Here is a 26,088-nt window from a genome sequence, read left to right on the forward strand (position 1 = left end):
TGGTTTTGCCCAATTGCTAACAAACTTGCTGCTGCGATCAACTCAGAATTACCCCCATAGCATGAAGGTCATTTAATACAATATTATTAATAACTTTGTGTATTAAACAAAGTTTGTGTACATTGAGCCATCAAAAAACAAAAGGTTTCATTGTCTCACTCAAAGAAGTACGTATTTCGGAATATTTGGATATGGGATACTCAACCTGATTTTCTGGCCATTTGTCAGAGAGTATTAGACAACTCACAAACTTTTTTTTCACTCGTGGTTAGTGGTTGGGTGAAGGCATTTATTGTCAAACAACTGTGTTTACTCTTTAAATCATAATGACAACAGAAACTACCCAAATTACCCTGATCAAAGTTTACATACCCTGGAGATTTTGGCCTGATAACATGCACATAAGTTGACACAAACGGGTTTGAATGCCTACTAAAGGTAACCATCCTCACCTGTGATCTGTTTGCTTGTAATCAGTGTGTGTGTATAAAAGGTCAGTGAGTTTCTGGACTCCTGGAAGACCCTTACATCTTTCATCCAGTGCTGCACTAATGTGTCTGGATTCTGAGTCATGGGGAAAGCAAAAAAATTGTCAAAGGATCTGCGGGAAAAGGTAATTGAACTGTATAAAAATGGAAAGGGATATAAAAAGAGATATCCAAGCAATTGAGAATGCCAATCAGCAGTGTTCAAACTCTAATTAAGAAGTGAAAAATTAGGGATTCTGTGGAAACCAAATCACGGTCAGGTAGACCAACAAAAATTTCAGCCACAACTGCCAGGAAAATTGATCGGGATGCAAAGAAAAAATCCACAAATAACTTCAGCTGAAATACAGGACTCTCTGAAAAAAAGTGGTGTGGTTGTTTCAAGATGCACAATAAGGAGGCATTTGAAGAAAAATGGGCTGCATGGTCGAGTCGCCAGAAGAAAGCCATTACTACGCAAATGCCACAAAGCATCCCGCTTACAATACTCCAAACAGCACAGGGCCAAACCTCAAAACTTCTGGAACAAACATTTGGAGTGATGAGACCAAAATTGAACTTTTTGGCCACAACCATAAACGTTACATTTGGATAGGAGTCAGCAAGGCCTATGAAAGTTACACCATTCCTACTGTGAAACACGGAGGTGGATCGCTGATGTTTTGGGGATGTGTGAGCTACAAAGGCACTGGAATCTTGGTCAAAATTGATGGCAAGATGAATGCAGCATGTTATCAGGAAATACTGGAGGAAAATTTGCACTCATCAGACCAGAAGCTGCGCATGGGATGTATTTGGACGTTCCAACATGACAATGATCCAAAACACAAGGCCAAGTCGACCTGTCATTGGCTACAGCAGAATAAAGTGAAGGTTCTGGAGTGGCCATCTCAGTCTCCTGACCTCAAAATCATTGAGCCACTCTGGGGGGGGGGGGGGGGGATCTGAAATGTGCAGTTCATGCAAGACAGCCCAAGAATTTACAGGAACAGGAGGCTTTTTGCCAAGAAGAATGGCCAGCTTTACCATCTGAGAAAATAAAGAGCCTCATCCACAACTACCACAAAAGACTTCAAGCTGTCATTGATGTTAAAGGGTTACACGGTATCAAGAGCTGGGGTATGTAACTTTTGATCAGGGTCATTTAGGTAGTTTCTGTTGTCATTATGATTTAAAAAGAGTAAACACAGTTGTTTGACAATAAATGGCTTCACCCAACCACTAACCATGAGTGAAAGAAAAGTTTGTGAGTTATTTATATTCTCTGACAAATGGGCAGAAAATCACTAATTCTGCTAGGGTATGTAAACTTATGAGCACAACTGATTATATATATTACACACACACACACACACACACACACACACACACACGACAATAGACAGTAGAAGTGATGGTTCATGACCCATTACATTCATATACCCCTGAAATCCAAACTACTCTCCTCTATTTCTGTACTCTCTCATCTGTACTGCCAGTCACTAATCTCTGCAATGCAAATGTAACAGTGATTCTGTGCTGTCACAATTGGAAAGCAGAAGCACTTGTATCTCCTTCCTTCTGCTCTAAGCGCTGATAATCACTCTCATTTTTTCAGATCTGACCAACACTGTCACACGTCACTGGCTACAACCAAGGAAATCCCAAAACTATATCATGAAAGGGTTGGTTCTAAATCGGAGGGGCTGAAGGGACCTTGTGACGTATTGAGGGGAGGAGCTACGTCACCAGGGGGAGGAGCTACGGGCGAACAGGGTACCCGAAAAGTACCCTCGCGGGCTCGCTTCGCTCGCCACGCTTCGGGCACGGTGGCTCGCTCCACTTCGCTCACCACCTAATTACTAAAGGTAATAGTTGGTGGCGTGGATAGTAGAGGAACTATCCCGCTGGCCTAGCTCCTCCCCCTTGCGTTGTAACTCCTCCCCCTTACGGAAAAGGTCCCTTAGCCCACTTGATTCTAGCATCTACCATCATGAAAGGGTTTGGGAATAACCAAAAGTGTTATCTTCTCTTTATGGAGAGCCCCAACACATGATTGTAAAGGAAAAGTCTATAAAGTGATATTTCCACTTGAAATACGGCTTCCATCAAACGCCGATAAAGAAATAGGATAAACCAAGTTTTGCACAAGGATCTGTAATTGTTGTACCAGGGGGGTAATTCAGATCTGAATGCTGGGCAGCGATTTTTGCAGTCCTGCGATCAGATAGTCGCCGCCTACAGGGGGAATGTATTTTATCTGTGCAAGTGTGCGAACGCATGTGTAGCAGAGCTGCACAAACTGATTAAATAAAGTCTCTGCACAGCCCATGACTTACTCAGCCGCTGCGATCACATCAGCCTGTTCGGAATCGGATTTGACGTTAGACACCCTCCCTGCAAACGCTTGGACACGCCTGCGTCTTTCCAAACACTCCCTGAAAACGGTCAGTTGACACCCACAAACGCCCACTTCCTGGCAATATCCAGGCAAATGGATCCTTCGCACAAACCAGTCGCTGTTCGGCGATCCACTTTCTACCTCTGCGATGTGCCTGCGCATTGCAGTGCATACACAGCTTAACGATCAGGTCTGAATTACCCCCAGAGAGCAGTGAGTAAAGGGGAATAATGGGTGACAGATACCTTATGCTCAGATGCAATGGCTGTGCAGTAGGGAGACCCCTGTGTGCCCGCAGTGGGTGTCCTGATCCAGCACGTGTGTCACCCAGCAGCAGGCTTCTTCACACACACTGTCACTTCCTGCATTCACTGACCTTCCTACATAATGCCACATTCACCCAATCATGTTCTCCCATCTCAGAGTGGCGGGTCCTGCAGCCAATCATATGGTAGACAGGGGTTTTATCACCAGCCCCCATTCCTTCTAGAGGAGAAATGCATTGTGGGACATTGTTATTCAGCAAAGCTCCGGTCACATGGTCTGTAAGGGGGCGGGGCATTGTATGTTTATGTGTCTGTGTGAGAGAGAATGATTACAGGCATCTCTCCTGGTAACTCTTTCAGGTTCAGTTGCAGTGGGGATGTGACTGCTGTCTCCCATGCATTGGCTATGTGAGCATTTAGCACAACACAGTGTAATCATCATGCGTGCTACTGGTCCCTATAGACAGACAGTGTCCTACTGTAGAATTTTTTTTAAATAACTAATACCCAATATAAGGCAAATCACAAAAACATAACATGTACATGCAGTGTACCATATATACCTCCCAACTTTTGGTATGTTGGAAGTGGGACATGCCGCACCAAAGGCGCGGACGTAGCCGAAAAGGGGGCGAGGCCACAGGTTAGGGGGCGGGGTCTCATGCTACGATCCCCGTTTTTTTGCAGTTTTGGGAGCGTGCCCAGTGTTCCTTGAGTACAGGACAGGCAGCCCCTTCCTCTCCTCCCCGCCCGGCATATATTCAGTGATCCCCCAACTGCCCCCTACCCCGTGCACGAGGCACTGCGACCCACGGGAGGGACAGTGGGGTAGTGTCCGAATAGCGGGACTGTCCCTCTGAAATCGGGACAGTTGGGAAGTATGCCATATATACATGCAGCGTACCATACATACAGCATACAATATATACATGGATTATACCATATATACAGGCTGCATACCATATATACAGGCTGCATACCATATATACACATGCATTGTACCATATATACAGGCTGCATACCATATATACACATGCATTGTACCATATACACAGGCTGCATACCATATATACATGCATTATACCATATACACAGGCTGCATACCATATATACACATGCATTGTACCATATATACAGGCTGCATACCATATGTACATGCATTGCACCATATATACAGGCTGCATACCATATACATGCATTGTACCATATACACAGGCTGCATACCATATATACACATGCATTGTACCATATACACAGGCTGCATACCATATATACATGCATTATACCATATACACAGGCTGCATACCATATATACACATGCATTGTACCATATATACAGGCTGCATACCATATATACATGCATTGTACCATATTCACAGGCTGCATACCATATATACACATGCATTGTACCATATACACAGGCTGCATACCATATATACACATGCATTGTACCATATACACAGGCTGCATACCATATATGCATGCATTGTACCATATATACAGGCTGCATACCATATATACATGCACAGTACTATATATACAGGCTGCATACCATATATACAGGCTGCATACCATATATACATGCATTGTACCATATATACAGGCTGCATACCATATATACATACATTGTACCATATATACAGGCTGCATACCATATATACATGCATTATACCATATACACAGGCTGCATACCATATATACACATGCATTGTACCATATAGACAGGCTGCATACCATATGAACATGCATTGCACCATATATACAGGCTGCATACCATATATACATGCATTGTACCATATACACAGGCTGCATACCATATATACACATGCATTGTACCATATACACAGGCTGCATACCATATATACATGCAGCATACTTGCCTACCTGACCCTCTCCATGAGGGAGAAAATGCTGTGTTCCTGGACTTTCCTGGTAATGTATGATTGCCATCACCTGTGGTGAAACACCTTTCTTATCAATTAACTAGCTCACCACAGGTGATGGCAATCATACATTACCAGGAAAGTCCAGGAACAGAGCATTTTCTCCCTCATGGAGAGGGTCAGGTAGGCAAGTATGACATGCAGTCATACCTCCCAACATGACCCTCTCCAGGAGGGACACAATGCTCTGTTTCTGGACTTCCCTCTTACTGTATGATTGCCAGCACCTGTAGTGAGACACCTTTCTTACCCATTAACCTGTTCAACATAGGTGCCGGTGTCACAGGCCACCGGGTGGTGAAGTGTCGGTGTTTCGTACCTTAATTTCCCCTGATGATGTCGGTCCCAGTCTTCTTGGACTTTGCTTTCTTGTCACTTCTGGATACCCAGCAGAAGGATGAGGACCCCCAAACAGGGGTTCACTATGGCTGGCCGGCGGTCGGGCTCCCGGCGACCAGCATACCGGCGCCGGGAGCCCGACCGCCGGCTGACCGACAATGTGGCGAGCGCAAATGAGCTCCTTGCGGGCTCGCTGCGCTCGCCACGCTACGGGCACGGTGGCGCGCTACGCGCGGCACACTATTTTATTCTCCCTCTATGGGGGTCGTGGACCCCCACGAGGGAAAATAAGTGTCGGTATGCCGGCGGTCGGGCTCCCCGCGCCGGTATACTTAGCGCCGGGAGCCCGACCGCCGGCATACAGAAGACCACCCCCAAACAGACCCCAGACAAACAAGTCACCAAACTTTTGGACAGTGACTGGTATTTTATTATCACCAATAAGGTGTCACTGCTATTGTGTTAAATGGTTTAGTAGGGTAGAATTGAAATTAAGCAATGTCACTATATATAGGAACAGATCAATATGCAGATCAGCAGTTCGAGATCATATGGTATCACAGGTAATATAGTCAAGCATTAAACATTTTAGTTACATATAACAAATTCACGGCTTTTAGGAGAACTCACAATTGCAAGTATTTCTTCAATATACTCGTAAATGAACTTCTCACAAATTATTTATCGTATACTATTACGTCACTATTAACCATAACCTTAAATGTCTACCAATTGACTGGCAGCAAGTAACCAGGAACGGTGTCCAAATTAGTGTCCCAAGTGTCCACACAGTTGCTGTAGAATTACTATTAACCGTAGTGTTCCTTAAAGTATCTCAAGTGTCCACTAGAGGGTGTAGGAGTACAATCCAGCAGTGACTAGTAACTGGGTTTTGTATATTATCTCAGATATCTTATAGGAAGGCTTTCAGTACAAATCCTGAGGTAAATACGGACTAAGATAACTGGATGCAATTCTGTCAGATAGCCACTCACTATCTAGGGTAAGGGGGGAATCAATACTGTTTGCACAGGCTGGTTCACTTGGTACTAGTGCTAACTAATATCACTGTCGCTGTCCCGGGTGACCTTGCGTAGATTAAAAGCATCAAATTCTCCCCCTGGGCTCTGCCTGTCGGACACGGCTGTGCTGCTGCTGTACTGTCTGGCGGACAGGTGTCATATATCTCAGGGCTCTTCCCTACTCTGTCTGTAGTAACAAATGGGAATATTGCTGCATGAGGGAAGCACCTGGCTGAGTTGGCAAGGGTTGGCTGGCTGTCAAGTTGAGCTGCTGCTGAAATGGCTCACCTCTTACTGTCTGTCTGACCCTGGCAGCCTCAGGTGATGGGTGACAGGGGTCTAAGGCTGTGCTGACAGACTTAAACAGGGCTGACTGGAGAATGACACAAAAAGGGGTTCTGACTGTCACTGGGGTATGGCTGGCTGTGCTGAGGCACTGTCACTGAGGTATGGCTGGCTGTGCTGAGGCACTGTCACTGAGGTATGACTGGCTGTGCTGAGGCACTGTCACTGAGGTATGGCTGGCTGTGCTGAGGCACTGTCACTGAGGTATGGCTGTGCTGAGGCACTGTCACTGAGGTATGGCTGGCTGTGCTGAGGCACTGTCACTGAGGTATGGCTGGCTGTGCTGAGGCACTGTTACTGAGGTATGGCTGGCTGTGCTGAGGCACTGTCACTGAGGTATGGCTGGCTGTGCCGAGGCACTGTCACTGAGGTATGGCTGTGCCGAGGCACTGTCACTGAGGTATGGCTGGCTGTGCCGAGGCACTGTCACTGAGGTATGGCTGGCTGTGCTGAGGCACTGTCACTGAGGTATGGCTGGCTGTGCTGAGGCACTGTCACTGAGGTATGGCTGGCTGTGCTGAGGCACTGTCACTGAGGTATGGCTGGCTGTGCTGAGGCACTGTCACTGAGGTATGGCTGGCTGTGCCGAGGCACTGTCACTGAGGTATGGCTGGCTGTGCAGGGGCACTGTCACTGAGGTATGGCTGGCTGTGCTGAGGCACTGTTACTTAGGTATGGCTGGCTGTGCTGAGGCACTGTTACTGAGGTATGGCTGGCTGTGCTGAGGCACTGTCACTGAGGTATGGCTGGCTGTGCTGAGGCACTGTCACTGGGGTATGGCTGGCTGTGCTGAGGCAATGTCACTGGGGTATGGCTGGCTGTGCTGAGGCACTGTCACTGAGGTATGGCTGGCTGTGCTGAGGCACTGTCACTGGGGTATGGCTGGCTGTGCTGAGGCAATGTCACTGGGGTATGGCTGGCTGTGCTGAGGCACTGTCACTGAGGTATGGCTGGCTGTGCTGAGGCACTGTTACTGAGGTATGGCTGGCTGTGCTGAGGCACTGTCACTGGGGTATGGCTGGCTGTGCTGATGCACTGTCACTGGGGTATGGCTGGCTGTGCTGAGGCACTGTCACTGGGGTATGGCTGGCTGTGTTGAGGCACTGTCACTGGCCTATGGCTGGCTGTGCTGAGGCACTGTCACTGAGGTATGGCTGGCTGTGCTGAGGCACTCCACCCTCTCACTGTCAGGCAGCCTCTTCAGTGCTTCCTAGCTGTGATGACAGGGACTCCATGATGCTTCACTTGCGGCTCGCACGCTGATATGATTCCTGTCAGCACTTCTCTCTGTCAGCAGCTGCGACGCTTCCCTCCCTAGCGTCTCACTCAGTTTCGGGCGCAGATGGCTCCACTTGCGACCGCTCACCTTTTGCCGCTGGTCACCCCTTTTAGGGCTCTCTGGACGACAACTCTCCACACTGCAGCCTCACACACTCTCCTCAGAGCAGTAACCCCGCCTCCTCAGCTTCCCGCTCTGTAAAAGGTCATGGGGTCAGCCAATCGCAGGGTACTTTTCTCCCAGCTCTCTGGCTGTGACAGTTGGGCTCCTCTGATTCTAGACTTGACTCCCCTGGGTCCTAGTGCCCCCCATGTCAGCTCCTGCTGACATTACTAAAACTTAGGGGATAGTTAACCTATGCAGTGCTGCGTTGCTAGGCATGGGCCTGTGCTGCAGTGGGAACACCACAGGATAGTGCCACACTGGCAATCATAAATGAAGAGAAAAGTCCAGAAGCAGAGCATTGTGTCCCTCCTGGAGAGGGTCATATTGGGAGGTATGCACAGAGCCGGCCTTAGGCATAGGCAAACTAGGCAAATGCCTAGGGCATTTGGTATGCTTAGGGACACAAGCAGCTTCTGCTGATTAAAATGATATGTGGCATGCCTATATTCTGTGTGTGACTGCGGCTATATCTGCATACGAAATGCTACATTGCAGTGTATTCCTGGAAATCACTGTAATGTAGCATTTCGTATGCAGATACAGCCGCAGTCGCACACAGAATATAGGCATGCTGCATATCATTTTAATCAGCAGAAGCTGCTTGTGCCCCTAGCCACATAGTAATGCAAATAATATGATGCATTTTCATAAACAAAAAGCGCCCGACGTTAGCAGAGCTGCCAGCTGACTCATGCCAGGCATCTCCTGCAGGGGTGTAGTACTGGTGACCTGCGGTCTCCTGACCGCCAGTCACCTTACCAATGCCGGGATCCCGGCAGCATACCAACGCCGGGATCCCGGCTGGGAGGGGCGAGTGCAGCAAGCCCCTTGCGGGCTCGGTGGCGACCTGCAATCGCCACGGGTTCTATTCCCACTCTATGGGTGTCGTGGACACCCACGAGTGGAAATAGTCCCTGTTGGTCGGCATGCCGACCATCGGGATAGTGAGCCATCGGGCTCATGAAGGAGATCATGTGACTGTCGGTCAGCTGACCGGCGGTCACATGACTACCACCCCTCCTGCAGAACTAGCGGCAGAGCTAGGGGGCACCAGCCAAAATCTTGCCTAGGGGATCAAACTGGTTAGGGCCGGCTCTGGGTATTCATGCTGTGTACCATATACAGCGCTATCCAGCATCCCAGTCTCTGGTGAACAAAGAGCAGGCCCAGAGCCACGTGTAGCCTGTAGTCTCAGCAGGCAGAGCATATCACTTACTACAAGTTGTGCAAGGTGTCCCAGCAGCAGCAGCAGCAGCAGCACACAAGCAGGGAGAGCCAGCAGCAGCAGCAGCAGCAGCACACAAGCATGGAGAGCCAGCAGCAGCAGCAGCAGCACACAAGCATGGAGATCCAGCAGAAAGATGCAGCATTCCCTCCCAGCAACAGTAGCCCAGTCTCACGGGAACAAAGAGCCAGGGAGATCCAGCAGAAAGCAAATTATCCCACAGAATTTTCAGGAGATTGTGGGGGGAGGAAGTCATACCGAACACAGAAGCTGCAAGTGCAGGTGCAGAGTGGATTTCAGACAGAGGTAGTTCCCCCTGGTGGCTGGACCCCGGCAAGGCGTCCGGCTGGGACAAAGAAGAGGAAGGGGAAATTTACAGCTGCAAGGAGGCAGAGGCACACAACAGCGAGTCTCAGCATGGAGCAGCAGCACGGTGTGGTCGATTTAACGACCATATATGAAGGCATTCCCGCGGCCACAGAATCAGATGGTCCAGAAGCCGGGATAGAGGAGCCAGGTACATCGGGAGCAGCGTAACCATGCAGGCACTTCTCTCAGAGCAGACGGCATCGGTCACAGTCCCATGGGAGAGCATCGCCTGCGGCAAGCAGTGGACGTCACTTTTCACTGACATGGGTTTACAGCAGGCAACGCCGGATTTGTCGAGGGTGCAGCGGTTTCATGTGGAGAAGTAGGAGCAGCGGTACCAGCATCAGGAGCAGCGGTCCGAGTATTGTGCAGGCAGCGGGCAGCATCGTAGTCCACAGAGGTGTTGGACCAACAGCACAGCATAACGGGAGTGTCAGCGCATGTCAGCAGCTTTCATCACGCTGAACAGGACACCGCAGTGGAGCAGCGGAAATCACGATCCATGCTACAACACGCTGCGGAGGTGTCACCACGAGAATCAGCCAAGATGCGTGGAGCCAAGGCAAGGACAGGAAGACACGGGCTACGCTAGGGTCGGTGATGCTCCAACGCTTCTCACGGACTGCGCAAAGCACATCCAGATGCTAGGGGCACCGCTGTGCGCTTTGCTCGGCACCAGGACTGCATCAACCGAAAAGAATCATCGCCGGGGGCGGCTCGGTCGAGGCGGAGACGACACGCAGGAATGGTGAGAACATTGGCCCTCAATTTCCGAGTTGTTCGCTCGCAAACTGCTTTTAGCAGCTTTGCACACGCTAAGTTGCCGCCTACTAGGAGTGAATCTTAGATTCTTAAAATTGCGAACGAAAGATTCTCAAAATTGCGATTACATACCTCTTAGCAGTTTCAGAGTAGCTCCAGACTTACTCGGCATCTGCGATCAGTTCAGTGCTTGTCGTTCCTGGTTTGACGTCACAAACACACCCAGCGTTAGCCCAGACACTCCTCCGTTTCTCCAGCCACTCCCGCGTTTTTCCCAGAAACGGTAGCGTTTTTTCACACACTCCCATAAAACTGCCTGTTTTCGCCCAGAAACACCCACTACCTGTCAATCACATTATGATCACCAGAATGAAGAAAAAGCCGTGAGTAAAATACCAAACTTCTTAGCAAATTTACTTGGCGCAGTCGCAGTGCGAACATTGCGCATGCAGACTAAGCGGGAAATCGCTGCGATGCGAAAAAATTTACAGAGCGAACAACTCGGAATGAGGGCCATTGGGCATAATTCTGAGTTGATCACAGCAGCAAATTTGTTAGCAGTTGGGCAAAACCATGTGCACTGCAGGGGGGGGGGGGGGGGGGGCAGATGTAACATGTGCAGAGAGTGTTAGATTTGGGTGGGGTGTATTCAAACTGAAATCTAACTTGCAGTGTAACAATAAAGCAGCCAGTGTTTACCCTGCACAGAAACAAAATAACCCACCCAAATCTAACTCTCTCTGCAAATGTTATATCTGCCCCCCCCCCCCTGCAGTGCACATGGTTTTGCCCAATTGCTAACACACTTGCTGCTGCGATCAACTCAGAATTACCCCCCATTGTCAATAATAGTAATTTGCATAATATCATTGTTACTCCAGAAAATGTGCGGAATGTACAGAATGTTAGCAATGCTGTGGTTACATTTGCTAGGGTGCCTTGTAATAGCTACAAGGTGCAGCTGGGCTTAGAACTAGAGCAGGGCCCTGCGGAGTCAAATGAGGATGAGGCGCAGCCTTTGTGCCAGCGGGCACCCCGTAGGAGGCGCTGTCATGTCAGTAGCAGGCCATTTGCCTATTCTAACCAGAGAGGGGATAGAAAAAGGGGTTTTCAAAGATATGTTAATTAATCTGTGTGGAGTTTGTATGTTCTACCTGTGTTTGCCTGGTTTTCCTCTGAGTGTCTGTTTTTACCCGGAGGCAGCCATCAGCATGTTAAAATACACCGATTTCATATATCCTGTATACAAGGAACACAGGGGAAAGATGTGGTGAAAATATGACGAGGTTGTCAGGGCAAAGGCCGTGGCCATAAAGCCCACTGACTTTGTCACTAGAGACTTAGATGTCTGGCTCAAAGCGCAGGCGGCGGGTGTAGGTAAATGGGGTGCAACGCAACAAAAAATCCAGTGCAGGGAGGCCTGGCACGCAAAGCAGGAAATTAGATGCTGGGTTTTTAGCGATGTGCGTGCATCCGCACCCAGTGCAAGTACAAGCACACCTGCACGTTCTGTGACGTGAACCACACCGTCAAGGAGTGCAACAGAGAAAGGGGTAGTCACTCGCAAAAGGGGCCTGCACCAGCAGGGCCTAGGAAATGCAAATAGTCCTGTGGATGTGGGCAGGGGCCTGGCAGGGCTGCCCAGGTATCCTAAGATTAAGGAAGCCAATTCTCTGCAGGGGGGGGGCTTAAAGGATGGTTGTAGGGTACCTATAACCATAGAGGCTTGCCCACCGGTAGCTCCAGGGACATAAGATCCATAAGGAGGCAGCTAGGGGTGGTACGCGAGAAAATCGCTAAGGATCTAGCGATAGGCAGGACGGTGGGGCCATTCACAGCCCCACCACTGCAGGATGGGTAATTTCACCTTTGAGGCGGGAGGTCAAGCGCATCCAGCACCTGTCCTACCCCAAAGTGGCTTTGGTGACCGACGCGTTAGGTAAGGAACTATGCTCAGGACAGTACCACTCAGTTGATGTGGCCGTTAGTACATACTTGCCTACTCTCCCGGAAGCTGCGGGAGGCTCCCGTTTTTCGGGGTAGCCCCCAGCACCCCCGGAAGAGTAGGCAGGTCTCCCGCATCCTGCTCGCATCCTAGCGATGCGGGCAGGATGGAGAGATACTCTCCCGTGTTTGCAGGTCCATGGAGTGGGGAAGGGGTTAAAACGACATAAAGCGCATCATTTTAGCCCCGCCCCCTTCCCGCGGACCTGCAAATCTCGGCGCTTTCCGGATGTAATGACGCGATCCACGTCATTGCAGCCCCACCCCCTTTCCGCGGACCCGCAAATCGCCTGGTCTCCGGGTGTGGGGGCGGGGCTTGTTGATGTCACAGCCCCTGCCCCGCCCCCTGAAGTCTCCTGCAGCATCTCATCTCCGGGCTTCTCCCGGAGAGGAGAAATTCAGTGCAGGCAAGTATGCGTTAGTATAGTCTGAGGTATGGCTGGCTGTGCTGAGGCACTGTTACTGAGGTATGGCTGGCTGTGCTGAGGCACTGTTACTGAGGTATGGCTGGCTGTGCTGAGGCACTGTCACTGAGGTATGGCTGGCTGTGCTGAGGCACTGTCACTGGGGTATGGCTGGCTGTGCTGAGGCACTGTCACTGGGGTATGGCTGGCTGTGCTGAGGCACTGTCACTGAGGTATGGCTAGCTGTGCTGAGGCACTGTCACTGAGGTATGGCTGGCTGTGCTGAGGCACTGTCACTGAGGTATGGCTGTGCTGAGGCACTGTCACTGAGGTATGGCTGGCTGTGCTGAGGCACTGTCACTGAGGTATGGCTGGCTGTGCTGAGGCACTGTCACTGAGGTATGGCTGGCTGTGCCGAGGCACTGTCACTGAGGTATGGCTGGCTGTGCTGAGGCACTGTCACTGAGGTATGGCTGGCTGTGCTGAGGCACTGTCACTGAGGTATGGCTGTCTGTGCTGAGGCACTGTCACTGAGGTATGGCTGGCTGTGCTGAGGCACTGTCACTGAGGTATGGCTGGCTGTGCTGAGGCACTGTCACTGAGGTATGGCTGGCTGTGCTGAGGCACTGTCACTGAGGTATGGCTGGCTGTGCCGAGGCACTGTCACTGAGTAATGGCTGGCTGTGCCGAGGCACTGTCACTGAGGTATGGCTGGCTGTGCCGAGGCACTGTTACTGAGGTATGGCTGGCTGTGCTGAGGCACTGTTACTGAGGTATGGCTGGCTGTGCTGAGGCACTGTCACTGAGGTATGGCTGGCTGTGCAGAGGCACTGTCACTGGGGTATGGCTGGCTGTGCTGAGGCAATGTCACTGGGGTATGGCTGGCTGTGCTGAGGCACTGTCACTGAGGTATGGCTGGCTGTGCTGAGGCACTGTCACTGGGGTATGGCTGGCTGTGCTGAGGCAATGTCACTGGGGTATGGCTGGCTGTGCTGAGGCACTGTCACTGAGGTATGGCTGGCTGTGCTGAGGCACTGTTACTGAGGTATGGCTGGCTGTGCTGAGGCACTGTCACTGGGGTATGGCTGGCTGTGCTGAGGCACTGTCACTGGGGTATGGCTGGCTGTGCTGAGGCACTGTCACTGGGGTATGGCTGGCTGTGCTGAGGCACTGTCACTGGGGTATGGCTGGCTGTGCTGAGGCACTGTCACTGGGGTATGGCTGGCTGTGCTGAGGCACTGTCACTGGCCTATGGCTGGCTGTGCTGAGGCACTGTCACTGAGGTATGGCTGGCTGTGCTGAGGCACTGTCACTGAGGTATGGCTGGCTGTGCTGAGGCACTGTCACTGGGGTATGGCTGGCTGTGCTGAGGCACTGTTACTGAGGTATGGCTGGCTGTGCTGAGGCACTGTCACAGACACAATGTGAAGGGGTAAGGTTACTCGCTGTTCCCCGCAGCTGCACTCCACCCTCTCACTGTCAGGCAGCCTCTTCAGTGCTTCCTAGCTGTGATGACAGGGACTCCATGATGCTTCACTTGCGGCTCGCACGCTGATATGATTCCTGTCAGCACTTCTCTCTCAGCAGCTGCGACGCTTCCCTCCCTAGCGTCTCACTCAGTTGTCGGGCGCAGACGGCTCCACTTGCGACCGCTCACCTTTCGCCGCTGGTCACCCCTTTTAGGGCTCTCTGGATGACAACTCTCCACACTGCAGCCTCACACACTCTCCTCAGAGCAGTAATCCCGCCTCCTCAGCTTCCCGCTCTGTAAAAGGTCATGGGGTCAGCCAATCGCAGGGTACTTTTCTCCCAGCTCTCTGGCTGTGACAGTTGGGCTCCTCTGATTCTAGACTTGACTCCCCTGGGTCCTAGTGCCCCCCATGTCAGCTCCTGCTGACATTACTAAAACTTAGGGGATAGTTAACCTATGCAGTGCTGCGTTGCTAGGCATGGGCCTGTGCTGCAGTGGGAACACCACAGGATAGTGCCACACCGGCAATCATAAATGAAGAGAAAAGTCCAGAAGCAGAGCATTGTGTCCCTCCTGGAGAGGGTCATATTGGGAGGTATGCACAGAGCCGGCCTTAGGCATAGGCAAACTAGGCAAATGCCTAGGGCATTTGGTATGCTTAGGGGCACAAGCAGCTTCTGCTGATTAAAATGATATGTGGCATGCCTATATTCTGTGTGTGACTGCGGCTATATCTGCATACGAAATGCTACATTGCAGTGTATTCCTGGAAATCACTGTAATGTAGCATTTCGTATGCAGATACAGCCGCAGTCGCACACAGAATATAGGCATGCTGCATATCATTTTAATCAGCAGAAGCTGCTTGTGCCCCTAGCCACATAGTAATGCAAATAATATGATGCATTTTCATAAACAAAAAGCGCCCGACGTTAGCAGAGCTGCCAGCTGACTCGTGCCAGGCATCTCCTGCAGGGGTGTAGTGCTGGTGACCGCCGGTCACCTTACCGACGCCGGGATCCCGGCAGCATACCGACGCCGGGAGGGAGGGGCGAGTGCAGCAAGCCCCTTGCGGGCTCGCTGCGCTCGCCATGCTGCGGGCTCGGTGGCGACCTGCAATCGCCACGGGTTCTATTCCCACTCTATGGGTGTCGTGGACACCCACGAGTGGAAATAGTCCCTGTTGGTCGGCATGCCGACCATCGGGATAGTGAGCCATCGGGCTCATGGAGGAGATCATGTGACTGTCGGTCAGCTGACCGGCGGTCACATGACTACCACCCCTCCTGCAGAACTAGCGGCAGAGCTAGGGGGCACCAGCCAAAATCTTGCCTAGGGGATCAAACTGGTTAGGGCCGGCTCTGGGTATTCATGCTGTGTACCATATACAGCGCTATTCAGCATCCCAGTCTCTGGAGAACAAAGAGCAGGCCCAGAGCCACGTGTAGCCTGTGTCACGATCCGGGTATCTGGACGCCATTTCTTACCCATCAGATGCCTCCTAAGGCTGGCTCAGCGCTCCAGGACCGGATCCCATCTGTTATCCTAATGTTCACATTCCTGCATCCTCTCCTGTCTCTCTGAGACGCTGTCACAGTAACGCCTTATTACATCTGGCATGGCGTCTCCCGCGGCCTCCGCCGCCGTCCCTGAGCTTCTGCATGCAGAGTGTCAGAGTGGCGATTACGTCAGCCGCGGCCTCCGCTGTGTCCGCGTGGTTGGATGTGCACTTGTCAGCCTGGCGTCTCCTGTCTCCAGTGGCCGGCGCCGCCATTACTGTTTTCATTACCACATGGATTACAAACCAAACTTCCCTCCAAGTGTCTGCATGGGCGCAGCCATCTTGGACTCTGTCAGCTGATCATTTCCTCCAATCTGTTGTCAGTATTGTTAATCTGCATAATTGCCTAGCCAATCCCTTCCTTGCTGCAGGTATAAATACACTGTGCCTGAGCAAGGAAGGCGTCAGTGCTTTGGTTGTCAAACCTAGTTCCTGTTTGTCTCTCTCCTGTGATTGTCTTCCAGGTTCCAGCTCCTGTCTCAAGACTTCCACCATAGAGACCCGCACCAGCATTCCACCTGCGGTGTAGCCTGACTCTCCAATCCATTGTGGATTCATCTGTTTCCAGCTACAACATTACCTGCTTCCAGCTCAGCTTCCAGCAGAGTACAGCTTCCCTTAAAGGGCCGGTGTCCTTTCTACACTTTACCACTCTCCACCGGTATTATTATTTCTCTATCGTCCTAAGTGGATGCTGGGGTTCCTGAAAGGACCATGGGGAATAGCGGCTCCGCAGGAGACAGGGCACAAAAAAGTAAAGCTTTTACCAGATCAGGTGGTGTGCACTGGCTCCTCCCCCTATGACCCTCCTCCAGACTCCAGTTAGATTTTGTGCCCGAACGAGAAGGGTGCAATCTAGGTGGCTCTCCTAAAGAGCTGCTTAGAGAAAGTTTAGCTTAGGTTTTTTTACTTTACAGTGAGTCCTGCTGGCAACAGGATCACTGCAACGAGGGACTTAGGGGAGAAGTAGTGAACTCACCTGCGTGCAGAGTGGATTTGCTGCTTGGCTACTGGACACTAGCTCCAGAGGGACGATCACAGGTACAGCCTGGATGGTCACCGGAGCCGCGCCGCCGGCCCCCTTGCAGACGCTGAAGAGAGAAGAGGTCCAAAATCGGCGGCTGAAGACTCCTGAGTCTTCATAAAGGTAGCGCACAGCACTGCAGCTGTGCGCCATTTTCCTCTCAGCACACTTCACACAACAGTCACTGAGGGTGCAGAGCGCTGGGGGGGGCGCTCTGAGAGGCAAATAAAAACCTTATTAGAGGCAAAAAAATACCTCACATATAGCCCACAGAGGCTATATGGAGATATTTAACCCCTGCCTAACTTCAAAAATAGCGGGAGACGAGCCCGCCGAAAAAGGGGCGGGGCCTATCTCCTCAGCACACAGCGCCATTTTCTCTCACAGAAAAGCTGGAGAGAAGGCTCCCAGGCTCTCCCCTGCACTGCACTACAGAAACAGGGTTAAAACAGAGAGGGGGGGCACTGATTTTGGCGATATTGTATATATATAAAAGATGCTATAAGGGAGAAACACTTATATAAGGTTGTCCCTATATAATTATAGCGTTTTTGGTGTGTGCTGGCAGACTCTCCCTCTGTCTCCCCAAAGGGCTAGTGGGTCCTGTCCTCTGTCAGAGCATTCCCGGTGTGTGTGCTGTGTGTCGGTACGTGTGTGTCGACATGTATGAGGACGATGTTGGTGAGGAGGCGGAGAAATTGCCTGTAATGGTGATGTCACTCTCTAGGGAGTCGACACCGGAATGGATGGCTTATTTAGAGAATTACGTGAGAATGTCAACACGCTGCAAGGTCGGTTGACGACATGAGACGGCCGACAATCTATTAGGACCGGTCCAGGCGTCTCAGAAACACCGTCAGGGGTTTTAAAAACGCCCATTTACCTCAGTCGGTCGACACAGACACAGACACGGACACTGAATACAGTGTCGACGGTGAATAAACAAACGTATTTCTCATTAGGGCCACACGTTAAGGGCAATGAAGGAGGTGTTACGTGTTTCTGATACTACAAGTACCACAAGAAAGGGTATTATGTGGGAGTGAAAAAACTACCTGTAGTTTTTCCTGAATCAGATAAAATAAAATGAAGTGTGTGATGATGCGTAGGGTTACCCCGATAGCAAATATTGGCGTTATACCCTTTCCCGCCAGAAATTAGGGTACGTTGGGAAACACCCCTTAGGGTGATAAGGCGCTCACACGCTTATCAAGTGGCGTTACCGTCTCCAGATACGGCCGCCCTCAAGGAGCCAGCTGATAGGAAGCTGGAAAAATATCCTAAAAAGTATATACACACATACGGTGGTTATACTGCGACCAGCGATCGCCATCAGCCTGGAGATGCAGTGCTGGGTTGGCTTGGTCGGATTCCCTGACTGAAAATATTTTATTCATGTAGAGCATTTAATAGGATGCATTCTATATATATGTATGTGAGATGCACAGAGGGATATTTGCTCTCTGGCATCAAGATAAGTGCGTTGTCCATATCTCCCAGAAGATGTCAGGGACACGACAGTGGTCAGGTGATACAGATCCCATACGGCAGATGGAAGTATTGCTGTATAAAGGGAAGGAGTTATTTGGGGGTCGGTCCATCGGACCTGGGGACCACAGCAACAGCTGGGAAATCCAACCTTTTTTACCCCAAGTTACATCTCAGCTAAAAAAGACACCGTCTTTTCAGCCTCAATCTTTCCTTTCCCATGAGGGCATGCAGGCAAAAGGCCAGTCATATCTGCCCAGACATAGAGGTAAGGGAAGTAGACTGCAGCAGGCAGCCCTTTCCCAGGAAAAGAAGCCCTCCACCGCGTCTGCCAAGTCCTCAGCATGACGCTGGGGCCGTGCAAGCGGACTCAAGGTGGGGGGGTAGTCTCAAGAGTCTCAGGGCGCAGTGGGATCACTCGCAAGTTGACCCCTAGATCGTACGAGTATTATCCCAGGGGTAAAGATTGGAGAGTCGAGACATCTTCTCCTCGCAGGTTCCTGAAGTCTGCTTTACCAACGGCTCCCTCCGACAGGGAGGCAGCATTGGAAACAATTCACAAGCTGTATATCCAGCAGGTGATAATCAAAGTACCCCTCCTACGACAAGGAAAAGGGTATTATTTTTCCACACTATATTGTGGTACTGAAGCCAGACGGCTTGGTGACACATAGTCTAAATCTAAAATGTTTTGAACACTTACATAAAAGGTTCAAATCGAGATAAAGTCACTCAGAGCAGTGATAGCGAACCGGAAAAAAGGGGACTATATGGTGTCCCTGGACATCAAGGATTACCTCCATGTCCAAATTTTGTCCTTCTCATCAAGGGTACCTCTGGTTCGTGGTACAGAACTGTCAATATCAGTTTCAGACGATGCCGTTTGAATTATCCACGGCACCCCGGGCCTTTTTACCAAGGTAATGGCCGAAAAGATGTTTCTTCAAAGAAAAAAGGCATCTAAATTATCCCTTACTTGCACGACCTAAAAAGGGCAAGTTCCAGAGAACAGTTGGAGGTCGGAAGAGCACTATCTAAAGTAGTTCTTCGACGGCACGACTGGATTCTAAATATTCCAAGAATCGCAGCTGTTTTCCGACGATACGTCTGCTGTTCCTAGGGATGATTCTGGACACGGTTCAGAAAAAGGTTTTTCTTCCCGAGGAAAAAGCCAAGGAGTTATCCGACCTGTCAGGAACCTCCTAAAACCAGGAAAGGTGTCTGTACATCAATGCACAAGAGTCCTGGGAAAAATGGTGGCTTTTTACGAAGCAATTCCATTCGGCAGATTCCATGCAAGAATTTTCCAAAGGGATCTGTTGGACAAATGGTCAGGGTCGCATCCTCAGATGCACCTGCGAATAACCCTGTCGCCAAGGACAAGGGTATATCTTCTGTGGTGGTTGCAAAAGGCTCATCTATTGGAGGGCCGCAGATTCGGCATACAGGATTTGATCCTGGTGACCACGGACGCCAGCCTGAGAGGTTGGGGAGCAGTCACACAAGGAAGAAACTTCCAGGGGGTATGGACGAACCTGGAAAAGTCTCTTCACATAAACATTCTGGTACTAAGAGCAATCTAAAATGCTCTAAGCCAGGCGGAACCACTCCTGCAAGGAAAACCGGTGTTGATTCAGTCGGACAACATCACGGCGGTCGCCCATGTAAACAGACAGGGCGGCACAAGAAGCAGGAGTGCAATGGCAGAAGCTGCCAAGATTCTTCGCTGGGCGGAGAATCACGTAATAGCACTGTCAGCAGTGTTCTTCCCGGGCGTGGACAACTGGGAAGCAGACTTCCTCAGCAGACACGATATTCACCCGGGAGAGGGGGGTCTTCATCCAGAAGTCTTCCACATGCTAATAAACTGTTGGGAAAGACCAATGGTAGACATGATGGCGTCTCGCCTCAACAAGAAACTGGACAAGTATTGCGCCAGGTCAAGAGATCCACAGGCAATAGCTGTGGACGCACTGGTAACACCTTGGGTGTACAAATCAGTATATGTGTTTCCTCCTCTGCCTCTCATACCAAAGGTATTGAAGATTATACGGTGAGGAGGAGTAAGAACAATACTAGTGGCTCCGGATTGGCCAAGAAGGACTTGGTACCCGGAACTTCAAGAGTTGGTCACGGACGACCCGTGCCCTCTACTTCTGAGAAGGGACCTGCTACAACAGGGTCCCTGTCTCTTTCAAGACTTACCGCGGCTGCGTTTGACGGCATGGCGGTTGAACGCCAGATCCTAAAAGGGAAAGGCATTCCAGAAGAAGTCATTCCTACCTTGATTAAGGCAAGGAAGGAAGTCACCGCGAAACATTATCACCGCATTTGGCGAAAATATGTCGCGTGGTGCGAGGATCGGAGTGTTCCGACGGAGGAATTTCAACTGGGTCGTTTCCTACATTTCCTACAATCAGGATTGTCTATGGGTCTCAAATTGAGATCTATTAAGGTTCAAATTTCGGCCCTGTCAATATTCTTCCAAAAAGAATTGGCCTCAGTTCCTGAGGTACAGACTTTTGTTAAAGGAGTACTGCATATACAGCCTCCTGTGGTGCCTCCGGTGGCACCGTGGGATCTAAATGTAGTTTTAGATTTCCTCAAATCCCATTGGTTTGAACCATTGAAAAAGGTGGATTTTAAATATCTCACATGGAAAGTGACTATGTTACTGGCCCTGGCTTCCGCCAGGAGAGTATCTGAATTGGCGGCTTTATCTTATAAAAGCCCTTATCTAATCTTCCATTCGGATAGGGCAGAACTGAGGACTCGTCCGCATTTTCTCCCTAAGGTGGTATCAGCGTTTCACCTGAACCAACCTATTGTGGTGCCTGCGGCCACTGGCGACTTGGAGGACTCCAAGTTGTTGGACGTTGTCAGAGCCTTAAAAATATACATTTCAAGGACGGCTGAAGTCAGAAAATCTGACTCGCTGTTGATACTATATGCACCCAACAAGTTGGGTGCCCCTGCTTCTAAGCAGACGATTGCTCGTTGGATTTGTAACACAATTCAACTTGCTCATTCTGTGGCAGGCCTGCCACAGCCTAAATCTGTTAAGGCCCATTCCACAAGGAAGGTGGGCTCATCTTGGGCGGCTGCCCGAGGGGTCTCGGCATTACAATTCTGCCGAGCAGCTACGTGGTCGGGGGAAAACACGTTTGTAAAATTCTACAAATTTGATACCCTGGCAAAAGAGGACTTGGAATTCTCTCATTCGGTGCTGCAGAGTCATCCGCACTCTCCCGCCCGTTTGGGAGCTTTGGTATAATCCCCATGGTCCTTTCAGGAACCCCAGCATCCACTTAGGACGATAGAGAAAATAAGAATTTACTTACCGATAATTCTATTTCTCGGAGTCCGTAGTGGATGCTGGGCGCCCATCCCAAGTGCGGATTATCTGCAATACTGTACATAGTTATTGTTAACAAATTCGGGTTATATTGTTAAGGAGCCATCTTTAAGAGGCTCTTTCTGTTATCATACTGTTAACTGGGTTTAGATCACAAGTTGTACGGTGTGATTGGTGTGGCTGGTATGAGTCTTACCCGGGATTCAAATTGCCTCCCTTATTGTGTACGCTCGTCCGGGCACAGTACCTAACTGGAGTCTGGAGGAGGGTCATAGGGGGAGGAGCCAGTGCACACCACCTGATCTGGTAAAAGCTTTACTTTTTTGTGCCCTGTCTCCTGCGGAGCCGCTATTCCCCATGGTCCTTTCAGGAACCCCAGCATCCACTACGGACTCCGAGAAATAGAATTATCGGTAAGTAAATTCTTATTTTCTCCGCTCTCAAGTTCTACATTTCAGTTCATATTTCATCGCTCCCAAGTTCATTTATTATTCAACTGGTTCCAGCCAGTATCCACTCCGTGCTAACAACAGTCTGGTTCCAGCCAGTATCCACAGCAGCTGTTTTACCTTCAGCAACCCAGCTTTTCCTGGAACACCAGCTGGCACAATCCTGGGTTATCTCCATTGCTACAGTCGGGCCTGGTAAGGACTTTCCATCTAGAAGATCATAAGAACTATCTCACACTACCAGTGCCCTGTGGCTCCTGCCATCCTGTAGTACCCAGGAACTGTATTTATTATTTGCTGACTTTTACGTTTTCTTTTACTGCTGCTGTGTTGCGGAGTTGTCATAATAAACATCATTGACTTTTATCCAAGTTGTCGTGGTGACGCCTTCGGGCAGTTATTATTCATGTTACTTACATGTCCAGGGGTCTGATACAACCTCCCAGGTTCCGGTACATCTCAGCCCCTACAACTGAGGCTGCCTCCCGTCAGCTCAGGCCCTCAGTTGTGACAGTAAGCACTGACCTAATGAATCCAGCCGGAGACCAGGATCAAGCGGCCAGGCCGATGCAAGAACTGGCAGCCCGACTAGAACATCAGGAGGCTGCACAGGGCCACATCATCCGCTGTCTCCAGGATCTCTCTACTCGGCTGGATGGGATTCAGACAACTCTCCGTGGATCAGGCGCATCTGGTGCGTCAACCACAGTGACTCCAGCTATAACCCCACCCACCTTACCCATTTCTGCTCCACGTCTTCATCTTCCAACGCCAGCAAAATTTGACGGATCTCCAAGATTCTGCAGGGGATTTCTCAACCAGTGTGAGATTCAGTTTGAGCTACAACCTGGCAATTTTCCCAGTGACCGTACAAAAATTGCCTACATCATCTCTCTTCTCAGTGGCTCCGCCCTTGACTGGGCATCACCGTTATGGGAGAGGTCCGACACCCTGCTATCTTCTTACACTGCATTCGTGTCAACATTCAGGCGCATCTTCGACGAGCCAGGCCAGGTAACCTCAGCTTCATCCGAGATTCTCCGTTTACGCCAGGGGTCACGTACTGTAGGACAATATCTGATACAGTTCCAGATCCTGGCATCCGAACTGGCATGGAACGACGAGGCCCTGTATGCTGCATTCTGGCATGGCTTATCTGAGCTTATTAAAGATGAGTTAGCTACCAGAGACTTACCTTCTAAGTTAGATGAGCTAATCTCACTCTGCACGAAAGTTGATTTACGTTTCAGAGAGAGAGCAACTGAGCGTGGAAGATCATCTGCTCCAAAATCTTCTGCTCCTCCTCCTCGTCAACTGTCACCATCTAAAGATGAGCCCATGCAAATTGGCCGTTCCCGTTTAACTCCTGCTGAGCGCCGAAGACGTCTCTCTGAGTCTCTTTGTCTTTACTGTGCAGCTCCGTCTCACACCATCAATGCCTGTCCCGAACGTCCGGGAAAACTCCAAACCCTAGCTCGCCCAGGAGAGGGCCGGCTAGGAGTAATGATCTCCTCTCCATCTCCTCATGATTGTAATCTCCCAGTCTCGCTTCAAGTTGCTCAACGTTATCGGAACGTCATTGCTCTCCTTGATTCCGGAGCAGCTGGGAACTTTATTACTGAAGCCTATGTTAAACGGTTGTCCCTACCCACCGAGAGACTTCCTTCCTCCTTTTCCTTAACTGCCGTGGATGGCAGTAAAATTTTTGATACTGTTATTGCTCTAAGGACTCTACCAGTTCGTCTGAGAGTGGGAGTTCTTCATTCCGAACTTATTTCACTTTTAGTGATTCCAAGAGCCACACATCCTGTGGTCCTGGGCCTTCCATGGCTCCGTCTTCACAATCCTACAATTGATTGGACGACTACGCAAATCCTGGCATGGGGTTCCTCCTGTGCAGAGACATGTTTGTTTAAAGTATTGCCTGTCTGTTCTTCCTCCCCCAGGTCGTCTGATGTTCCACCTCCTCCATATCAAGATTTCACGGATGTGTTCAGTAAAGCTTCTGCTGATATCCTTCCTCCTCATAGAGAATGGGACTGCCCGATTGATCTCGTTCCAGGGAAGGTTCCACCTCGAGGCCGAACTTATCCATTGTCTCTGCCTGAGACGCATTCTATGGAGGAATACATTAAAGAGAACCTAGCAAAGGGGTTCATTCGACCTTCTTCTTCCCCAGCCGGCGCAGGCTTCTTTTTTGTAAAAAAGAAAGATGGTGGTCTGCGGCCGTGCATCGACTACAGAGGTTTGAACGACATTACCATCAAGAACCGTTATCCTTTACCCCTGATTACTGAGCTCTTTGACAGAGTTAGCGGAGCTACCTTCTTTACAAAGCTGGACTTGCGAGGTGCATACAATCTCATCCGGATCCGTGAGGGTGACGAGTGGAAGACCGCCTTTAACACCCGTGACGGACATTATGAGTACCTCGTCATGCCCTTCGGATTGAGCAATGCTCCAGCTGTCTTCCAGCATTTTGTCAATGAGATTTTCAGAGACATTCTATACCGTCATGTCGTGGTCTATCTAGACGATATCCTTATTTTTGCCAACGATTTAGAGGAACATCGTTTTTGGGTTAAAGAGGTTCTGTCCCGTCTCCGTGTCAATCATCTCTATTGCAAATTAGAAAAATGCGTCTTTGAAGTCAAGTCCATTCCGTTTCTAGGGTACATTGTGTCCGGTTCCGGACTAGAGATGGATCCTGAGAAACTACAAGCAATTCAGAATTGGCCGGTACCCTTAACCCTCAAAGGGGTCCAGAGGTTCTTAGGGTTCGCCAATTATTACCGAAAGTTTATACGAGACTTTTCCACCATTGTGGCGCCTATTACTGCTTTCACCAAGAAGGGTGCTAACCCGTCCAAGTGGTCTGAAGAAGCCATGCAAGCTTTTCATCTTTTAAAACAGAGGTTCATCTCTGCGCCTGTCCTGAAACAGCCTGACATCGACTCTCCTTTCATCCTAGAGGTGGATGCCTCCTCCGTTGGAGTAGGAGCGGTGTTATCTCAGAGGGCTAAAGATGGCCATTTACATCCTTGCAGTTTCTTCTCCCGGAAGTTCTCCCCAGCTGAGCGCAACTATGCCATTGGCGACCAGGAGTTGCTAGCCATCAAGCTCGCTCTAGAAGAGTGGAGGTATCTGTTGGAGGGAGCTTCTCATTTAATCACCATACTTACAGACCACAAGAACCTTTTATACCTGAAGGGCGCACAATGTCTCAACCCTCGTCAGGCCAGATGGGCACTTTTCTTTTCCAGGTTCGACTTTAAACTCCAGTTCTGTCCGGGCTCTCAGAATCGCAAGGCCGATGCCCTTTCCCGCTCATGGGAGCAAGAAAATGAGTCAGAGTCTTCAGACAAGCATCCTATTATAAATCCGTTGGCATTCTCCACGGTAGGGATGGACTCTACGCCCCCATCAGGGAAAAGTTTTGTGAAGCCGATGCTAAGGAAGAAGCTCATGCATTGGGCCCATGCTTCCCGTTTTGCCGGACATACAGGTATCCAAAAAACCCTGGAGTTTATCTCTAGGTCCTATTGGTGGCCAACTCTGAAAAAGGACGTCTTGGAGTTTATTGCATCTTGCCCAAAGTGTGCCCAACATAAAGTATCCCGCCAGTCACCTGCGGGGCAACTGGTTCCACTATCCGTTCCCCGTCGACCATGGACCCACTTGTCGATGGATTTCATTACAGACTTACCCATGTGCAACAAGTTCAATACCATCTGGGTGGTAGTTGACCG

At 50.1% G+C, this 26,088-nt stretch overlaps 1 protein-coding gene across 1 annotated transcript in view; it reads right to left on the minus strand.

Annotated features, from left to right (window-relative positions):
• Positions 1 to 3,279, minus strand: part of LOC134936094 (gastrula zinc finger protein XlCGF17.1-like) — a 78,364-nt gene extending 75,085 nt beyond the window's left edge. The window contains exon 1 of the mRNA XM_063931007.1: positions 3,114 to 3,279. The gene's annotated coding sequence lies outside the window, so the exon portion shown is untranslated. The remainder of the gene's footprint in view (positions 1 to 3,113) is intronic.
• Positions 3,280 to 26,088: the final 22,809 nt, after the last annotated feature.

The sequence above is a fragment of the Pseudophryne corroboree genome, chromosome 6 (genome assembly GCF_028390025.1).
Source record: "Pseudophryne corroboree isolate aPseCor3 chromosome 6, aPseCor3.hap2, whole genome shotgun sequence".
NCBI lineage: Eukaryota > Metazoa > Chordata > Amphibia > Anura > Myobatrachidae > Pseudophryne > Pseudophryne corroboree.